General features: G+C 42.9%; 1 long non-coding RNA gene across 1 annotated transcript; it reads right to left on the bottom strand.

Annotated features, from left to right (window-relative positions):
- Positions 1-14,303: 14,303 nt before the first annotated feature.
- On the bottom strand, positions 14,304-21,330 carry LOC142917891 (uncharacterized). Its single transcript, XR_012937258.1, has 4 exons — positions 21,052-21,330; positions 18,880-19,008; positions 16,501-16,551; positions 14,304-15,133 (listed from the first exon to the last, which is right to left on the bottom strand). It is a non-coding gene; the product is annotated as an uncharacterized LOC142917891 (long non-coding RNA).
- Between the last annotated feature and the right edge of the window lie 293 nt (positions 21,331-21,623).

Genomic DNA, 21,623 nt, shown 5'->3' with positions numbered 1-21,623 from the left:
CGAACGGCTGCCAGTTTCTGTCCACCGCTGGCTGGATGAGTCAGCACGACGCTCGCCGTCATCGCGCCGATGGGTGTTGAGTGCGGGGCCGCTGCCCTCTCAGCGCTGGTGACGCGAAGTTGCGCGCTGTGGCACGCTGGTGGCACGCTGTTGGCACGCGCTGGTGCTGGTGGCACGCTGGTGGCGCGCTGTTGGCACGCGCTGGTGCTGATGCTGGTGCTGATGGCACGCTGGTGGCGCGCGCTCCCTCTCCTTGAAGATGCACGAACGCGCCCGTGCTGGTTCGCTGACAGCAGTTTCCTCCACTGCTGGATGAGCTGCGCCGGTGCGCGCTCTTTCCGCTGCTGTAGTATCTGACGCTGCGCTCGTGGGCGACAGGTCAAGTTTTTCTTCTGCTGTGTAAGCCGAGTATCACGCGCTCTCTTTGTTGAGGTTGTTGGCGGCTCTCTGACAGCAGGTTTCCTCCACTGCTGTATGACTCAAGTCGCACGCGCTTGGTCACTGGTTTGCTGAAGTTGTTGGCGGCTGCTCGTGCTTTTCCGCTGCTGGTCGAGCCACGTTGCACGTGCTTTCTTTGTGGAGATGCTCGAGCGCTCTCAGCGCTGATTCGCTGATACTTTGTTGGTGGCTGGCCAAGCTTTTTCTTCAGTTGAGTGAGTGGAGTCGCACGTGCTCTCTCTGTTGAAGTGCGCGAACGCGCCCGTGCTGGTTCGCTGACAGCAGGTTTCCTCCACTGCTGTATGACTCACTTTTGTTGATACATCGCGACTCGGCGATCCTCACTACTCAGCGAGGCTCGGAGCCAGCCACTCCATGCGACTGCTCGTCCTGTGGACGTCTTGACTCGCTGATCTGTCTTGACTCGCTGCTTCACTTCACTGACTGTTGAAAATACGGCTGACCGTTATATTCAAAGACAATTCTCTCTGCGCAGTGGAAAAGGGGGGGGGGGCGGGGTCTGTGTGTGTGAGTTCGTGTGTGTACAGATGGCTCCTGCGATAACGATCTGTTTGCCCTGGCGTGAAATTCCTCTCTCGCGCTCTTCGGGAGAGACAAAGGTGGTCGGGAGTACCTATCTCTTTATACTTTCGACTTTATATTTCTCAAATACAATTTAGTCCCATGTTCGCCAAGACTCGTGTTTGTAAGTACGTCCTCCCGACACCCCTCTCGGGTTACCGAGGTTCGCATTGATATGATGGAGTTATTAGAAAGAAAAATAATTTTCATCCTGAGTTTAAGAGGTCCGTTTCCAGATTGTTGGAATCCATATCCCTTGGTTCTGTAAGGTTCTATAATGGAATATCGTTTAAGGTTAACACGTTATTATTAATGTTATATTGCAATTTTCTTTAAAACTTTGTTTGCCTGGTTGCCGTGTGTGGGGTGGGGTGTGTCTCCTCATCAAACCCGGCTGGCTTTTCCAGATGGCCCCTTGTGATAAGGTGTAATTCCTGCTTCTCCGCGCTGTGAGAGAGACAAAGGTGGTCGGGGTTGCTTGGGATATTGTTTAAACTCTTTCGTAAGTTTGCCCGTTCGCCTCATTCCTTCTCGATAACCTTTGATGTGACTCGGTATTCCTGCTCCAAGCTTTGTTTTAACAGTAAAAGTATTAAAGGTGAAAATCATTTGATAGCGAATTAATTATTGGATAATAATTCACTGATGTATCTGGTGGCCTGGTCTTGATTGGAGTGAGCGCGAGGACCGCTAACTTTAGCTTATTCTTGTTATTGCATTTTAAATTTGAACCGTTGTTTTAATGACAAAGGAAAAAATATATATGGTTTAACTCGTGGGCGTCCTCGTTTCTGGCTTGCGGAGGGCTTCCCTCTGCGTGACCTCCCTTAGGGCACATCAAACTCTTGTTCATCTGGAGATCTTCGCAGATAGCTGCTAACATCCTCGCCTCGAGAGTTTTATTATTTCTTTATTTTTTACTGGTCTGTTTATGATCGACATCTGGTTTTTCGTGTGCCTGGCTTACGGGTTTCATTGATTATTTTTTTGTTTGTTAAAAAAAATATTTATAACGCAAATATTATTGTTAATATCAATTTTTGAAAAGGCTCATATACAACACCAGGCAGCGCTCACAAGAAATGCAAAGTTACATTGTTTCCTCATAGGTTTATGTCATAAAGTTTATAATAAAAACAACAATGATAATTATTACATAATGCATTGGATTGATCCTAACTCTTAACAGAGTTAGTCTGTTGGCAGCAGTCAGTGTCCAGTGCAGTCCTGGCATCTGCTGCTCAGTTTCCTTCCCCGGCTGCGGTCCCAGTGGCACCTCCATCACCCCAACTGTGCGGTCGACCGGCCGCAACCAAACAGCATCATGCTGCGGAAGAGCGCACGGATCGCGTTCGCCACACGAGCCGGGCCCTTTCGTTCCTGCACTACCACCGCCTCCTGCCACTCTGTCTCCTCCTCTGTCTCCTCCTCTGTCTCCTTCCCCGTCGCCTCCTCTGTCTCCTCCGTCTTCTCTTTCTCCGTCTTTTCGACCTCCTGCATCACCATCTCTTCCACCACCACCACCACCATCTTCTCCTTTTCCTCCTCCACAGCCATCTTCTCCTCCATCTCCTTGTCGTCCTCTTCGTCCTCCACCGCTATCTCCTCATTTGTCTTCTCCAACTCCCTCTCCACCTTCTCCATTTCCTCTTTCACCTCCTCCTTCACTTCCTCTTTAATCTTCTTCTCCACAACCTCTCTCTCCTCTTCAACGGCCTGCGAGGATTGCTGCGCTGGCTCCGCTCTGTGAAGAGACGCGCATGACACCGTTCAACCTTCCTGCTACGGCAGACATCGCAGTCGTCTCCTTGCAATCTGTAGGTGGACTGTGTGGCGGATTAATTCGAATTTAATGACCACACAAAACATCACAATCAGTGAGTACGCTTGGCATTGCAGTTGTCATTCTCTCGATGCAAGGCTAGCACGAAGAAAGGTGCTGCTGAATCTGACACAGACTGCTGTAGTTTCACAGTAGTGGCTGAGCATTGCTGTGTAAATCCAATCGAATTACTTGCAGTGACATTTGTATATGTGTATTATAATTGATCCCTGGCACACAATGGCATACTCATTTCCAATGACATCAGGGGAGATTTTTTACGTCTGCTACGAAGGGGAGGGTGTGCGTGTCTTTGTGGTTAACGCAGCAGCAGCAGTAATACCCAGGGCAGGACACCAGAGCTGAACTGTAAGCAGTGAGTGATGAACCTGCTATCGCTGGCCCGCTTCACGCATGCACGATTGTGGAAAAAAATATCTATGGTGATTCGTGGTCGACCGAGTTGCCCCCTTTGACTTTGATGGCATCTCAGAGCGCTTTACACGTGATGAGCCACTCACGTCTTGGAATTTCTCGTCTCAATGCATTTGAAAGGGGGCACCCCCCTCCTCCCAATGGCAGCTATCCTTGTGCAGCAAAAATACACTTGGTAGTTGGCCAGGAAAGGGGCATTAGTCTGGCAACAATATAGTGGATGTAGGGTTACATGGTGAATGTATGGCCGCATTGTTACGTGGTCTCACCCAGAAACCAATTATGGAGAACATTTCTATCGCCGAATGTACATGTGGGGTTTGCATTGTCTGTGTGTTTGTGCGGGTGGCAGAGCTGGAACATCTTTGCCTCATAACTAGAGGGATCTGGGTTCGATTCCCAACTTGGGCCACTTTCTCTGTGCGGAGTTTGTTCTCTCCCCCTGTTCTGGGTGGGCTCTGCAGCTTTCTCCCCATAACTGAACCCACATAAGCAAAGCAAATCACTCAATTGGGATCGCAAACAACAGTCATTTTTATATTATTAGTTCTTTCGGTAAAGTCACGTTGAAGGGAAACAACAACAAAATAATAAAATATATATGAAACAATACAAATTCTCACGACGTTTCGACCATAACACAAACGGTCGTCTTCAGGTGTGTTGGTTTACATAAATTTATTTGTAAACGGTGTATTTATTTATTTATAAAAAACGTTAGCGCCACGCGCAGCGATTTGGCAGTTTATTTAGGACTAGTCCATCTATATTCTGAAAAGAGGAGGGGGGAGACGATTTTTTAAATTATTTTATATATATTTTATTATTGTTCTGTTGTTTCCCTTCAACGTGACTTTACCGAAAGAACTAAGAATATGAATTACTGCAGTCACGAAAGCTTTAAATCAAAACGGTAATTTTGTTCTCGATTACTAACAAAACTTGGCAGGACCCTGCTGAAAAAAGGTCTTGAGACTCAGTGATGCTTATCCTGCGTAAACAATATTAATAAAAATAAATACACACAGGACACACGCAGAGTTGCTTACCCTGGCTCAGCGGCTCCTTCTCTAAAGACATCTTCTCCAATGTGCAGTGTGATTGGGCCCTGCACAGGAGTGGTAGTGGTGGTTGTAGCGGTAGCGGAGGAGGTGGCGGTGGTGCTGGTGGTGGTGCTGGCGGTGGTGCTGGCGGTGGTGCTGGCGGTGGTGCTGGCGGTGGTGTTCCGCAGGCAGTGGTGCTTCAATTTGGTGATGCGCTTCTCCTCCTCGAGACGTTTCACTTCCATGAAATGCTTTAACTGATCGAGGCGCTTCTCCATGAGGTGGTTCACATCTTTGAGGCGCTTTTCCACTAAGCGCTTCACTTCCTCGAGCCGCTGCTCTGCAAGCCGCTTCTCCTCTGCAAGGTGCTTCTCCTCTGCAAGCCGCTTCTCCTCTGCAAGGTGCTTCTCCTCTGCAAAGTGCTTCTCCTCTGCAAGGTGCTTCTCCTCTGCAAGGTGCTTCTCCTCTGCAAGGTGCTTCTCCTCTGCAAGCCGCTTCTCCTCTGCAAGGTGCTTCTCCTCTGCAAGGTGCTTCTCCTCTGCAAGCCGCTTCTCCTCTGCAAGGTGCTTCTCCTCTGCAAGGTGCTTCTCCTCTGCAAGCCGCTTCTCCTCTGCAAGGTGCTTCTCTTTCTCGAGACGCTTCACCTCGCCGAGGTTATTCACCTCCCGAATGCTCCTCTGGTTCTTGGGGCGCCTACACTTGAGCTGCTTCTATTCGTACATATGTGCAACGATAAGCACAGGAACATTCAGACATACACACACATGCACAAAATCATACCCACACGCACGCAAACATACATTTCCACCCATACACAAATGCATACTCACACACCTATGCATGGACGCAAACATGCATATTGACTCATCCAAATATTCTGAGCACACACATACATATACACAATCACCCGATGTTAAAACAAACCTTTACCAATCAGTACTTTTGAACACAGAATTAATGTAGCCCTAACCCCTAATTCACCTAAACCCTACAAACTAATGATACATGTTACACCCTCATATATTCCCACAGACACCTATCGACCCCACAGACCTCATGAACCTCATTGAGGCCTTGATCAACTGCGATAATTTAATGGCGATTGTTATCAACATTCATCATGGGCAATAGGTGCCAGAGAATGTTCCATTGTAAGGATCTAGCTGCCCATAAGCTAGAAAAATCTAAAAGCAGCGCTCATAGTGGGCAACTGGAATAGCACCTTCCAATGAGCTCACAGACTGAGGTCGCGTCACTGCCTGAAAAAAAGGCCGATTTATGTGCAAGCACAAGTGGAATATGGCATGACATGGTGGCAAGATGGGGTGATGTCAGGAGATGATGTGGTGGTATTTAGATGTGATGTGCTGGAATGTTATGGAGAGATGGTGTCATGTGATGGTGTAGACACATGGTGAGGTTCTATGATGGGTTATTGACTAGATGGTGGGGTGGTATGATGGGAAAGGTGGTGTGGAGAAATGGTTTGATGTGATGTGTAGTCATGTTGTCGTTTGATCGTGTGGTGGCATGGTGTGCTATTGTGTAGAGACGGTGTCTTTGACCCTCACCGACCATATACACACCTTTTGGTCGCCATTGTTGTCACCTTGGTTCGGGAAAGGGTCAACTCTGTCCATAATGTCCCCCCACGTGGTCGTTTGGAGCTGCGACTTCCGGGCTACGGAGCACAGACATTTCATTCAAAGGATGAGTAATGGATTAGAGAACGAAGCACATGGAGATTTCACAGAACTCATTCTGAGATCCCTCTAGTTACCTCTTATCACACTACAGGCCCTGCTATTGAGAAATATTCATCACATGGCATTAACACTTTACATGTCATATTTTTGTGAGCATGTTGAGATCATTCATTCCATAAACTTGAGACCCTAGTATAATTATAGGTTGCTGAAACCCAGAGCTTAATCAACGTTCTCTGCCATGCTGGATCAGTGTCTAATCCCTTACCCACCAAGCCAGTTCTACTGAATGTCATTATTAGGGAGTTCTCCTCTGCATTTCGTAGTAATTTGTGAAAAGTAAGTTTATAGCTCATCAGAATCCTCCAGAATATATAAATATTCTGATTCTAACAAACTATTTTATGTAGGTATATGTAACTTACTCTCATAGTGCTCCAAGATATCAGCCCACTTAAGTTGTCTGTCCATGGTGTCGGTGTTGTGTCTGTTTGATGGTGGTGGCCTGGAGGGGTTGGAACAAGGATCAAATTTATCAACTCAACGAATCACTCATCCCCTCAATTATTACCATTTCCCACTCACAGTACCAGTTCACTCACTCTTGTGCATGTTGATTTACAAGCCCCTTCATTTACTTGCTTACTGCCAACTCACTCACTTGTGCACCCGCTCACTCACTCATTCACTCACCCACTCACACATGTTTATTCCAATCCACTATTCCATTGAACATAATCGTCAGACTTAACCATGTTCATGTAGAACCCATTTGTATTAATCCACTTGTTGATAAAGGCCTCTCAATGCCTCATGGATGATGAGGGTTATGTAACCATACTTTAAAACGCTGGTCAGTGTGGGTTGGTGAAGGTCGGGGAGACTGCAAAAGAAAATATATTTCTGCACTGCCCTCCAATGCTCACAATGGCTATTATACCATTTATAACACGTGGTGGCCACCCAATGCTATCACATCCAATCACTCCCCAAGCTAGACCCTGCTTAGCTTCTGAGACCTGATGAAATCAGGAACATAACGGGTACTCTATTCATAGGTCAACCAATCATAGTTCATAGTTCATTTATTTGGTATAGCCCTGTGAGCCATTCGGCTCTTGAATCGGGTGCAACCGCAACAAACAAAAAACATGAACAAGAAAACATATTAAAGTGATTATGTGACTGTGCAAACAGAAAATACAGGAAAAAATATCAAAATATTCCTGAAATAGCACCGTACACCAACGCTGTGTGCAATCGAATAACCTGAGCAATATCCCTCACCCAAACATCAAAATACTGTTACTCAAGCATAACCCGAACACCTGATAGGCAACCCTAACCCGTCATACCGAACACTAACCCTTAATACACAAACCCTAATACACAACCGTAACTCTAACTCTTAAACCGTAACTGTATCACACTTGCCCGTATGGCAAACTCCAACCTCTAATTATAACTGTGAACTCTAACCCTTCACTCTATCCCCAAACACTAAAACTCAGCCTGTAGCCCATAACCACAACTTTTCACCCCTAATAATTAACAACAATCCCTGATCATTTTTAAAACGCCCGTGTCAGGCTCACTTTTCAGATGTGATGAAGACCAGGCTCACAACTGACGAGATTAACTTTACTTTTATCACCGGTTGTGCATCTTTTAAAAACTAGAATGTGAAATAATCGCGTCCAGTTGCACATTATTTAATTGTAAATGCATTTACATAATTTTGCTTTACAAACAATGTTTTCCATCAATAAAATAATTGTTGAATAACAAGACAAAATGCAGGAGCATCTGCATTATTATGAAAAAACTATCGTAACATTTACAATATAGAAATAAAAGAGAAAATAATCAATTGTGTCAAGCAGATGATCATACACTGCAACACATAAATTAACAATTGAGGATTGTTTAATGATTAATGTTCACTTTTTTTGCATGCCATTTCTATTTGAAACTAATTTTTACAACAATGTAAGAAATATCTACATCAATATTAATTCTACCATCAAGAATCCAAGAATCACAATATCCACGACATTGTAGTTTGATTTTCTGATAACATATGCTAAAATTGTATATGTAAAAGTATTTGTTACAGCACGTTACCATAAGCTGAGCTAAACCCCCAAACCCCTCATGCTCATGTAGTGAGTGAGACCCCCACACCCTTGAAAGCTTCAATAATAAACCCCATTAACACGCAAACAATCCTTAAACCACCCCTTTCAGGCTCACCGGTTAAATGATGTGCAGGCTGACAACTGCTGAGATTAATTTCAGTTTCATCAACAGTAGTGGAGGCTTTAATAACCACGAGGCTAAATAATATCACGCTTATTTTAGCTGAGACAAGAAACACAGCCACCAATAAACACAGCTCTTCCAATATGAATGACACGTGGTGCATGACGTCATAGACATCATGATGTCAAAGGTACCACCCACATGACTGTGACATCACAGACTGGAGTCAACTACGTCATCAGCCAGGATCTGAATGTAATGCAACTCCTATTATTTAGGGCACAATTGTCCCAGAAATAAGAAAACGATGATGGTGAAAATTGTATTCATATTCTAGATGACATAAACAAGCTAGTTAGCAAAAGTTTAAATGGATACACACTTGCGGTCTAAACAAAACATCAGGGAATATGCGAAGCAACGAAACTAATTGTAATTTGGTGGTAGAAAATCAAATTATCACAATATCATAACCATTATAGCCTAGTTTGTGGTGAAAATCTAATTATCACAATATCATAACCATTATAGCCTAGTTTGTGGTGAAAATCTAATTATCACAATATCATAACCATTATAGCCTAGTTTGTGGTGAAAATCTAATTATCACAATATCATAACCATTATAGCCTTGTTTGTGGTGAAAATCAAATTATCACAATATCATAACCATTGTAGCCTAGTTTGTGGTGAAAATCTAATTATCACAATATCATAACCATTATAGCCTAGTAAATGGTGAAAATCTAATTATCACAATATCATAACCATTATAGCCTAGTTTGTGGTGAAAATCTAATTATCACAATATCATAACCATTGTAGCCTTAAATTTTGATTTAAAGCTTTCGTGACTGCAGTAATTCATATTCTTAGTTTTTTCGGTAAAGTCACGTTGAAGAGAAACAGCAAAATAACAAAATATATATAAAACAATAAAAAATTCTCACGACGTTTCGACCGTTTGAGTTATGGTCGAAACGTCGTGAGAATTTTTTATTGTTTTATATATATTTTGTTATTTTGCTGTTTCTCTTCAACGTGACTTTACCGAAAAAACTAAGAATATACATTGTAGCCTTGTTTGTGGTGAAAATCTAATTATCACAATATCATAACCATTATAGCCTAGTTTGTGGTGAAAATCTAATTATCACAATATCATAACCATTATAGCCTAGTTTGTGGTGAAAATCTAATTATCACAATATCATAACCATTATAGCCTAGTTTGTGGTGAAAATAAAATTATCACAATATCATAACCATTATAGCCTAGTTTGTGGTGAAAATCTAATTATCACAATATCATAACCATTATAGCCTTGTTTGTGGTGAAAATCTAATTATCACAATATCATAACCATTATAGCCTAGTTTGTGGTGAAAATCTAATTATCACAATATCATAACCATTATAGCCTAGTTTGTGGTGAAAATCTAATTATCACAATATCATAACCATTATAGCCTAGTTTGTGGTGAAAATCAAATTATCACAATATCATAACCATTATAGCCTAGTTTGTGGTGAAAATCTAATTATCACAATATCATAACCATTGTAGCCTAGTTTGTGGTGAAAATCTCACATAATTTTTCTTCATTTTATTTTTATTGCACTACTGTAAAATGTACAATAATATAGAAATAAACGTGAGATCCTCAGAAATTGAGTCAAGCAGACAATCATACACTACAACACATAAATCAACAGTTGCGAATTGTTTCATAATTAACTGTAACCTTCTTTGCATGCCGTTTAATTTTGAACCTATTTTTTACATCAATAATCAGTGGCATAAAACGAGAATATAAAAAAATATTCGCAAAATTATTAATTCTACCGTCAATAATCCCAACAACACAATTTCCACGACATTGGAATTCGATTTTTTAAAAATAAAATATGCTAAAAAATAACCCGTACCCATGATCCAAGCCGAAACCTACAACCCCTCACTCTTCTGTACTGAGAGAGGCCTCCACTTCTTTGAAACCCTCAGCAACAGACCTCATAAACATCCATGAAATCATATTCTTTGGGTCTTTCGGTAAAGTCACGTAGATAGGTTGAAAGAAAATAATTTTAAAAAATATCAAAAAACTACGACATTTCGATCACAACACAAGCGATCGTCATCAGGAGGAGAAAAGAGGAAAGCTGCCGAGGCAAAACAGTCTGCGACAATTCTGTAAGCAGCCAGGGCCTTAAACGAAGGGCAGACCCCTTCCCAATGTTGAATGAAATGCAACTCGTATCATTTCGGGAACAATTATTTCGGAAATCAGAAAACGATGACTGTGGACATTTAATTCATATTCTAGATGTGAGTGGGGATCGGTGGCACAGCGGTGGAGATTGGTGGCGTAGTGGTTTGCACATTGTATGTGAGGGGGGAGTGGTGGCACCGCGGTTAGCACACCGAGTGAGTGGGGAGCGGTGGGCACAGTGGTTAGCTATAAATGCTCCGATACGTGTGGCATTGCCTTTGTACTGTTCGCCTTTTGGCGATCTCTGGTCTGACACTGGTGGTGAGACTGGGTCATAAAGAAGGCTGTCTCTGATGTAGGCTAATCAGTTTCAAAGACAATTAAAATATGATCAGAGCATGTTTGTTTGCATGTTCACCACAAGTCACGTGTGTGGTTAATGCAGTAACTTGATTCCTTGCAACAGGTTTCTATTTGGTGTTTGAACATCTTAACACAACTTCCAGCTTTACTGCCAGAAAGGGTAAAACCTTTTATTATTTTTCATACTTTGATTCTGGAAAAAGGTCCCATGATACAGCTTGTTTGGCTGCATGGGGCTAAATGGATGTGTCATAGGCTAGAACAGAGATGGAATTATGTGGTACAGAAGGATGTGGATGGAGCTAATTGGACTTTGATGACTTGTACCAACAGTGTCAAAATCGGCCTCTGTGGAGGAGGTTTTCATATAAAGTCTTATAACTTTTTTCACAAGATCCCTAATCTCAAGCAAAAGCCACCCAGAAACGAACATGTGACACATTTCAATGTTTATTCAACCGATTGCAACTGAGCATGCATCAATTTCCAATTGCAGTCGACAGACACATTATGGTTTGATGTGGAAAATAGATTGTTGCAGAGTGTGAATACGATCTTCAAAAAATATGTATTTTTGAAAGCAGCTTACAGTCTTTTACATGATGAAGGATCATTGCCATTTATCATCCCAACGAGTAAACCATCTTAACCAATCAAATATGCTAAATATGATTTTTGGAATACCATGAAACACTATTAACGTGTTCATTTTTGTACATATTTTCATGAAATGTTTCCAATAGATGTTTATATAGTTTTCTTACACACGTCATGTAGTTCACTATGCTAATAATGGTTTTGATATCACGCCATTTGCACAGGGGCGTCTCAAATAAGGGGCGTCTCAGATAAGTGCCATGCATCACATTTCATGAGGTTTTCTAAATTAATTTTTTTGCAGGCTCCTTGTGCAAGCCAGTCTTGTTTTCATGTTGTTAGTAAAGCAAAACTCACAAACTCACATTTACTGTGTTGACCGGGGGAGGTGAAGGTAATCACCAATAACCTTGCCATGGACATACTCTAAGACAGGGGTCGGGAACCTTTTTGACTAAGAGAGCCATGAAAGCAAAAAATTTGGAAATTTATTTCAGTGAGAGCCATATAATATATTTTAAAAGTGAATTCAACTAAATGTCAGTATAATAAGCCTCTGAATTTATTCTTTTAAATAATGTTGTTATAACACTCACCATTAATGCGACTTCTGGTGCTGCATGGATTTGCTGATGTCTTTGTAGTCGGGTTGGTACTTTGTAGTCGGGTTGGTACTTGGTGAGGTTAAGCTTCATGCAAGCGTTGAGGCTTTCATCCGTTAAACGTGATCGTAGGTTGGACTTGATGTTTTTAAGATGTGAGAATGACTGCTCACATGCATACGTAGATCCAAACATGGTCAATACAGCAATACTCACACGCTGCAGTGTGTGGTATGTGACAGGAAGCGCGTTCCAAGTTTTGAGAATCAGCTGGTCTTCGGGTTGGAGTTTTTTCTTTTCTGTCCACATGTGCTTGCTCGCCAACTCCGCTTTCTGTCGTGTGATTCTTTCCAAATCTTCATTCAGTGACTTGAACTTATTCACCCACATGTCTGAGGCCTTCAGGTCAGCCACTTCTGCTTCAAAATCTCTGACGGAGACACCAGGGATGTAATTCAGGTCGGCTGTGTTCAGTGAACACTCGTTTGGATGGGTGATGAACTTAAAAAGACGAGTGTGCTCACGAAATTCTCCAAAGCGTGCTTTGAAGGACTGTAGGAGACTGGATGTGCAGCCAGCTAGCTGGTGGAGATCAAGGTTTTGAATGGGCTCACTTGCTGTGCATGCATCTTTAAATTGGCTCAGTTTTTCAAAATGTAGTAAACGACCTGTTTCAAGATCCGTGATGAAAAGCTCCAGCTTGTTTTCAAAAGCAAATACAGCTTGTTGAAGGGATAACACTGTATTTCCAATGCCTTGCATTTTCACGTTGAGCTGGTTCAGATGTTCAGTCAGATCTACGAGATAGTAAAACTTGAGGAGCCACTCGGTGTCGGCTAGCTCAGGATGCCCGACGCCTTTCATTTCAAGGAAAGTCCGGATTTCGTTCAGGCAAGCCGCAAAACGGCTAAGCACCTTCCCTCTTGACAACCAACGCACATTGCTGTGCAAAAGCAGACCAGGATAGTTATTTACAACTTCATCCAGCAGTGTTTTAAACTGGCGATCATTTAAGGCTCGGGCAACAATAAAGTTGATCACACGAATGACCAGCGACATCACTTCGCCAAACTGCCTGTCACACATCTGAGCACAAAGTGCCTCCTGGTGTATAATGCAATGGAAACTTAGGATGGGTCTATTTTCATGTTCACGGAGAAGCGCCACAAATCCTTTGTTTTTCCCCACCATACACGGAGCACCATCAGTACACACTGAGAGAAGTTTATCCATAGGTAGACTTTTTTCTTGAGCAAACTCCATGAAAGACTTGAATAAATCCTCACCTCTTGTGGACCCTTTTAATGGCAGAACAGCAAGACTTTCTTCGCGCAGTGTGTCACCAACAGCATATCTTGCAATCACGCTGAACTGCGACAAATGGATCACGTCTGTTGACTCATCCAAAGCCAGAGAAAAGAACGGCGCTGCATTTATGTCCTTCACTTGCGTTTCCTCCACTTTGTTTGCCATCACGATGGTACGATCATGAACAGTTCTTGCCGACAGAGGCATGTCTTGTATCCGTTTGATTATCTTGTCTTTGTTCGGAAGATCATCAAAAAGTTCATTGGCTACATCCAGCATGAACGTTTTAGCATACTCGCCATCTGTGAATGGTTTTCCGTTCCTCACTATTGCTAAAGAACCAGCAAAGCTAGCCGAATTATAGTCACCTTGCCGGGTCCATACGCGGAGTTGCTGCTGGCTAGCTTGCACCCTGCTCAGAAGCTCTTGGCACGCTTTCTTTCTGCTGTCTCCCGCAGGGTATTTTGATGCAAAGGTAGCGTGGCGCGTGTCGAAGTGCCGCTTTACATTCGACCGTTTCAACGATGTAATTTTGTCATTGCAAATTAGACACACCGCAGAACCCGCTCTCTCCACAAAGGCGAATTCTTCGGTCCATTCGTCCTGAAATGTACGATACTCGTCGTCTTTTTTTCTTTTCGCCATCTTCTTCGTCGAAGGGTTAGCTTTGAGCTAATGACCGAGCAGACGCAGTCTCAGACTGATTCAAAAGGGGGCGTTTACCTGTTTTACCCAGCAACGGCAAACGTAGGCCAGTATCATCCAATTAAAATAATGGACAATTGCTCCTGCAGCCCTGAACAGGACATGCGCAGTGAAAAATCGATGGATGGATTAAAACAAGTGAGAATATTTTGTTTTATCTGCGAGCCATATGCAATCATCAAAAGAGCCACATCTGGCTCGCGAGCCATAGGTTCCCGACCCCTGCTCTAAGACAACCTCTGTGAAGGACGTTCTCCCTGTGGAACCCATCATCCCTTCTGGATGCCCCGATCATTGCAGTGGTCCCCTAGAAGGCCAATAGACCCCCTCCGAGTACCCCTACTGCTCAACATCCATGGCAATTAATGTATGGGAGATGCGAGTTGATGACCCAGGTCAAAATATAACAAGAATATAAATGTATCATACATAGTTTGGACAACACGCACTTTGCTATCATGTATAACCAAGTTGGGCCAAATATTTAGACAGTGCATTCATTGTCCATTGTGTCAGTTTTGAAAGAATTAAGCAACATTGAAAAATATCAAGCTCTGTCTTCATCTCCTGCCAATGCCAACATCATGCTCATGTTTGCTTTGCCAGGCCCGTTGACATGTGTGGCAAACCCAAAAGATAAAAACGCTATTGACAATGCATGTAAAAAAATACTTTTCTGATTTGACCCAAAATCCGTGTTCACTTGGAAATCTTTTTTGCATTATGGTGCAGTTAAAATATAGTATTCAGCTCATTAAATTAACCTTTTAACATTAACTTTAAATCAGTTTTTGAAAAATAGATTTATTGCCTTAATTAATTATTTTGATGTATAGTTCCCATAATATTTATATCCCTGATCTATAGTATTCTGCTTGTGCAGAAATGTGTAAGAGACTACTGCATGTTCTGGTGAATCCAGTCCATGAACTTGGCGACTGTGCGTTAGACACCTGGCTGGTAAGCCCGTGCACAGCCAACGCCCCAGCTGGTGATTCCAGAAAGGAACCAGCGGCCGTTTGAGTCCTGGCAAACAAAGGGCCCCCCAGAGTATCCCTGCAACAGACACACACGACACCAATGTTAGAAGTTTACTGACTGACAAGGAGGCATGATGGAGCGATGATTACAATGAGCCAGTATAGGAAATGGCATGTCATGATACCAAAGAAGGCATATCAGAAGGCCCAATAAGTAGGTTTAAATGTTCAGTGCAAAGAGCAGTAGAACTGAGAGGCAGGCTTGAAATGTTGTGGGACTGGGATCCTGAATGAGGACTTTGTTGTGGAAGGCCCATTCAGGACATGGCATTAAAACTCCGCTCTCCTCTTACTTAAAAACAAACAAATTTCACAAAGGGTGATTAATGCACTCAGCAGTGACTTATCTGTGTGCTCCAGTTTCCTTCCACATATATACACACTCACTAATTGGCTGGCAACATCTGAACATATATAGAAATGCAGGGCAATTGTTGGCGCAGGCTCACCTCCCTTGCAATATTCCAGCTTGGTCTTTGGCTCCTCAGCAATTCTGAGATGCAACTATCATGAACGACGCTATATAAAATGAATCGCTATATATTTTTTAAATAGCATAGCAAATGTGCTAAATTATCAGTGACAATTTGCTTCATTCGGAAAAGCCACATAGATCAGAAGGCTGGCAATGCGTTCACGTCGTGCTGAACAGGGAGCTGTGCGAGTGACTCGAAGCGTGGCTGCCCCTGTGGCGCCCAGCTGATGCCCGCATCGCTCGTGCCACTCTCCTGGACCACCGAGTCGTGGAACTACCCGCGGGACCCTGAGTCGATGCGACTCGTGTCATTGAGGGAGTGGCCGCAGGGCAAGTGAATGTCGGGTGCCCACAACTTAATCGGCATTATTTTCTATTGGCGAGCTTTAGGCAACCCTGTGATGAATTTGTATGTTTGTCTATAGGATACATTCATCATAGTAACAGGACCTTTCTTACCAAAATCTGTTCGTCAATAACAATGACCTTAAAATTAAATAAATATGGAAAAATGTAGACTTTTGGGCAATGGCCCTTTTTCATTGTACAAACGGGAGACGGACCATGGCCCGAAACGTTGCATGTAATGTCGTGTCTATTGAGGCCACAACATTACTGACTAATGTGTTGAGCTTTTTAGTTAATTGTTCTTGGGCACCACTGCCAACGCAGCAACAGCATTGCCAAATAATAATGTATCATCGGGTTAACTTATTAGTACTCCACACTGCTCAGTATCAGCGAAGCATTGAACCAGTTCAGATTTTGCTTTCCACTGATACTAGGCATGACTGGTTATCAAACTCATGTGGCTGGCTTCCACAGCAGGGCACGCTGAACAACACTGCCATTGCCGTGAATATTACATGTTTATATTATTCTTATAACATACGATACTTGTTTCGTACCACGTGTGTTGATTTCGATTTAAAGCTTTCGTGACTGCAGGGATTCATCTTCTTGGTTTTTTTCGGTAAAGTCACGTAAAAGGGAAATAATAAAATAACAATAAAACATAATACAATAAAATTATCACGACGTTTTGGCCACAACACAAGCAGCCGTCCTCAGGTGAAGAAACAGAGCTGTCGGAAAGACGGCGCTCCAATGAACACTGCTAAGCTTGGCAGCGTATTTTAAGCTGGGTGGGAGGAGCAGAGCGCCTTGACAAAGGAGTTTACATATCAACAGAAGGATTTAGCATTGAAGTAGCTATGTTAATGTGAGAGATTAGCAGGATGTTAAAGTCAGAAATTAGCATTAAACTGGGAGATTAGCATAATGTTAATGTGACGAATTAGCATGTAACTGGTCACGGAAGTGGCTATGTTAAAGTCACAGTTTACATATCAACAGAAGAATTTAGCATACATTGAGGGAAAAAAGTATTTGATCCCCTGCTGATTTTGTACGTTTGCCCACTGACAAAAAAATTATCAGTCTATAATTTTAATGGTAGGTTTTTTTGAACAGTGAGAGACAGAATAACAACAACAAAAATCCAGAAAAACGCATGTCAAAAATGTTATATATTTGACCCCCTCTCAATCAGAAAGATTTCTGGCTCCCAGGTTTCTTTTATACAGGTAACGAGCTGAGATTAGGAGCACACTCTTAAAGGGAGTGCTCCTAATCTCAACTTGTTACCTGTATAAAAGACACCTGTCCACAGATGCAATCAATCAATCAGATTCCAAACTCTCCACCATGGCCAAGACCAAAGAGCTCTCCAAGGAAGTCAGGGACAAGATTGTAGACCTACACAAGGCTGGAATGGGCTACAATACCATTGCCAAGCAGCTTGGTGAGAAGGTGACAACAGTTAGTTTGATTATTCACAAATGGAAGAAACACAAAAGAACTGTCAATCTCCTTCGGCCTGGGGCTCCATGCAAGATCTCACCTCGTGGAGTTGCAATGATCATGAGAACGGTGAGGAATCAGCCCAGAACTACACAGGAGGATCTTGTCAATGATCTCAAGGCAGCTGGGACTACAGTCACCAAGAAAACAATTGGTAACACACTACGCCGTGAAGGACTGAAATCCTGCAACGCCCGCAAGGTCCCCCTGCTCAAGAAAGCACATATACATGCCCGTCTGAAGTTTGCCAATGAACATCTGAATGATTCAACTCGCCGTGTTTGGAGGAGGAGGAATGCTGCCTATGACCCCAAGAACACCATCCCCACCGTCAAACATGGAGGTGGAAACATAATGCTTTGGGGGTGTTTTTCTGCTAAGGGGACAGGACAACTTCACCGCATCAAAGGGACGATGGACAGAGCCATGTACCGTCAAATCTTGGGTGAGAACCTCCTTCTCTCAGCCAGGGCATTGAAAATGGGTCGGTCATGGATGGGTATTCCAGCATGACAATGACCCAAAACACATGGCCAAGGCAACAAAGGGGTGGCTCAAGAAGAAGCCCATTAAGGTCCTGGCGTGGCCTAGCCAGTCTCCAGACCTTAATTCCATAGAAAATCTGTGGAGGGAGCTGAAGGTTCGAGTTGCCAAACGTCAGCCTCGAAACCTTAATGACTTGGAGAAGATCTGCAAAGAGGAGTGGGACAAAATCCCACCTGAGATGTGTGCAAACTTGGTGGCCAACTACAAGAAACGTTTGACCTCTGTGATTGCCAACAAAGGTTTTGCCACCAAGTACTAAGTCATGTTTTGCAGAGGGGTCATATACTTTTTTCCCTCATTAAAATGCAAATCAATTTATAACATTATTTACATGCGTTTTTCTGGATTTTGTTGTTGTTATTGTCTCTCACTGTTCAAATAAACCTACCATTAAAATTATAGACTGATAATTTCTTTGTCAGTGGGCAAACGTACAAAATCAGCAGGGGATCAAATACTTTTTTCCCTCACTGTATATATAAATAAATAGTGCATATTTAGTGTATCATTGAGTGCATGTTTACGTGCTCTAACCCAAAAATCTCGATTATGGACTCAAAAAACCACTGGGAGACTTCTCACTCAGACCCGTAGCAGGACAATATCGCCCCAATATTCAAATTGTTCAAATATCCACCGAACGAGTCCAGGATCAATTTAAAGATCATACTCGGCATTCTGAAGGTCCTCCGTGGTCTGACAATGATCACGTTGCCATGTTTACGCTTCTTACAAATATTTTTGCCCCATTGAATCGATCGCCAAACCCAAGTGACGGTAATGTTACCGTAAAAAAAAAACTCAGTGGGTGACCTCTGGGCACAGCATGACCTTGCAAACAGACGACCAATCGAGTGAAATAAACATGGGAAACGCACCTCGATGAACAGGCTGACTTCCCTGTGTGTTCGGACAAACTCATTCGTCGCAGGCAAAACGAACATGTCCCGAATGCCCACTTCCTGCAGGAACTGCATCTGGAGGTGTTGGCACACCAATTGCATCACCTAGCAAAAGAGGAAAACAGCAGGAACGACGCGAATACATCATCGCCATGCAGCAGTCTACGCCCGTCAATTTCTCACAGCGGTGGTAAGGTCCTTAGGTGTCTGGGAGCACAAGGCAGGTGCGGGTGGGCGAGTCATAATTTCCTTCCCTTACGCCAAAACTTATTTCAGGCTGTGCAAGAGATAATGACACGGGTTAATTGTCACACAAGCCAATTAGAAAGCTGCCATGCTGTTAATGGTTAGTAAACTGAACTCACAGGCCAGAGGTCGCTAAATGGGCACACCACAGTTAGCTGATCGGCAAGTCACGTGCGATGCAGCAAAGTGTGGCTTTCAGCCGGCTCTTCCAACACATCTGGCCAATGTGGAAAAGTAGAATATGGGACCTTCCTGGTGTGGACTAATCAGTTTTCAAAGAATGTTCACCACAAGTACGTGTGGTTAATGCAGACAGGATTCCTTGAATAAGGATTCTGTTTGGTGTTTTAACATCTTGACACCTGTTGTATTGCCAGAAAGGGTAAAACCTATTGTTATATGGAAAAGCAGACCAAATACTCGTAAAGAGTTCGCTCTCATGAAGGTCTTTTCACCAGCGGTGGTGTGACCAAGCAATTGCAGAGCTGCACTTTTATATAAGTCGGGTCAGAGCCAGATACACATTGGAGGATAAACATCCCACGGTGGCTGGGCAACTGTTGTGCAATAATGTCAGGTCAAGCTTACTTAGGATATTTACAGGCGCGTTTTATTCATGCCGTATATATTAATGCACACATTGTGTAGTGGTATTATTACTATTAAACTCACCTTTAATGACGATGACCATAAACATGTTCTTAGTTCTTTCGGTAAAGTCACGTTGAAGGGAAACAACGTGACTTTACCAAAAGAACTAAGAATATGAATTACTGCAGTCACGAAAGCTTTAAATCAAGACCATAAACATGATTAAGAGTGTGACTACTAATGAATGTGCGACTGTACGATGTGGACGTAGCGGAGGGGCCCCCCACAGCGTTGACTCTCAGCTGTTGCTTGTGTAGAGGGGGTCAGATTGTCCAGACATTCGGTTGATACTAATAGGGTTTATTTGCCAGTATTGTAGACTATTTGAATTACATTTGTTTGGGCGTCAGGGTGGTGCAGTGGTCACGCCCGTGCATGGCATCTTCTGAAGGAGTGCCTGGCTTCGCTTTCCTAATTCTGGTCCCTTTCTCTGCATGGGTTTACTCCCATAGCAAAACAACAACAAAAACATACACTGTAACTGGTACTAGTCAAACATCTGGGATTGTTTTTGTTATGCTGCATTGCCCAAAATGGCATTTGGTGATAAAAACTATTAGGCAGGAATTGATGCACTAATGCAATTTGAACTCTTATATATTTTTACTTCATGACTTGCTTAGCGTTCATATTCTTGGTAAAGTCACGTAAATAAAGTCACGTAAATAGAAAACAAGAAATAAAATTCAAATTAAAAAAAAAACAAATAAAAAATAAATTGAAAATAATAAAAGCAAAAAACCCAGGACGTTTCAATCGCAACACAAGCGGTCTTTATTTGATTGTTTTTGTTTGTTGTTTTCTATTTACGTGACTTTACCGAAAGAACCAAGAATATGAATTCCTGCAGTCACGAAAGTTAAGTCAAAATTTGCTTTGCGTTCCTTTACTTTGCCCTCCCATCTGTTTGTACTGTTGTTTGTTGTTGTAACTTTCTGACTCGCCCCGACTGGACATCTGTGAAAAAAGAGCTTAATAGCTCATCAGATTCGTCCAGCCTAATTAAAGATTCTGATTCGGACATTAACTGACCCAGTTTTCGCGTGGATATCGCGGCCAGGATGCGGAACAAAGGGACCCCCGGTCACACTCACGTGGAATGCCTAGGGCATTGCACAGCATTTAAATGGACTAGTTTTGTGAGATTTAGGGGTGGCTTAGGGAAGGCCTTTATTCAACAATGTATATCATGCATATCATGGCCGATAAGAATTTTTATAGTCATACACCATAGCCCACGATTTCCTGCACCGTTCATTCACTTGAGGAGACTGCGCATGGTGGAGATGGATGACCCTCGGTATCCTGTCCCAAAGTGATTCCAGTGGTTCAGGTAGTGGAAGAGTTGCTAGAGCTTCTGGCTCTTGCCGTAGCCTTGTGACTTTGGGATGAGAGCGTGGTAGGATGAGTGAAGCGTGGAGCTAAAGCTCCTGGAACATCCTGTACCCAAACAACACCAAACATTCAAAATCTTACAATGCTGCTGTTCCAGCACGAACAACATAACAATGAACAACATTTTCACAAATTCAACGTAATGCAGGTAATTGAGTGGCTCGAGGTTAATTTCAATGTCAGAGTACCGAGCCAATGCCATTGAGGTCCTCCATTCAAAATTCAGTGAGCCATCTATCAACAAACGTTCCTGCGAATTGAGGGCAGGAATGCTGTGGTCTCAACTTGGTCAGAACGCTTCTGGCAATTGCTTGATGATGCTGGTTGTAATCACCAGCGAAAGGTCGTACTCGTTTGAAAATGTTCTGCGTTTCCTCTCTAACACACCAGAGTGCCGAAGCAATAACATAAATGGCACGTTCTGTTCA

This window comes from Petromyzon marinus, unplaced genomic scaffold, assembly GCF_048934315.1.
Source record: "Petromyzon marinus isolate PM22_M1 ecotype Great Lakes invasive population unplaced genomic scaffold, UKy_Petmar_22M1.pri1.0 PM_G_Scaffold_54, whole genome shotgun sequence".
Classification (NCBI taxonomy): Eukaryota; Metazoa; Chordata; class Hyperoartia; order Petromyzontiformes; family Petromyzontidae; genus Petromyzon; species Petromyzon marinus.
Note: the sequence above shows the minus strand (reverse complement) of the source record. Positions and strands in the feature narration are given on the sequence as shown.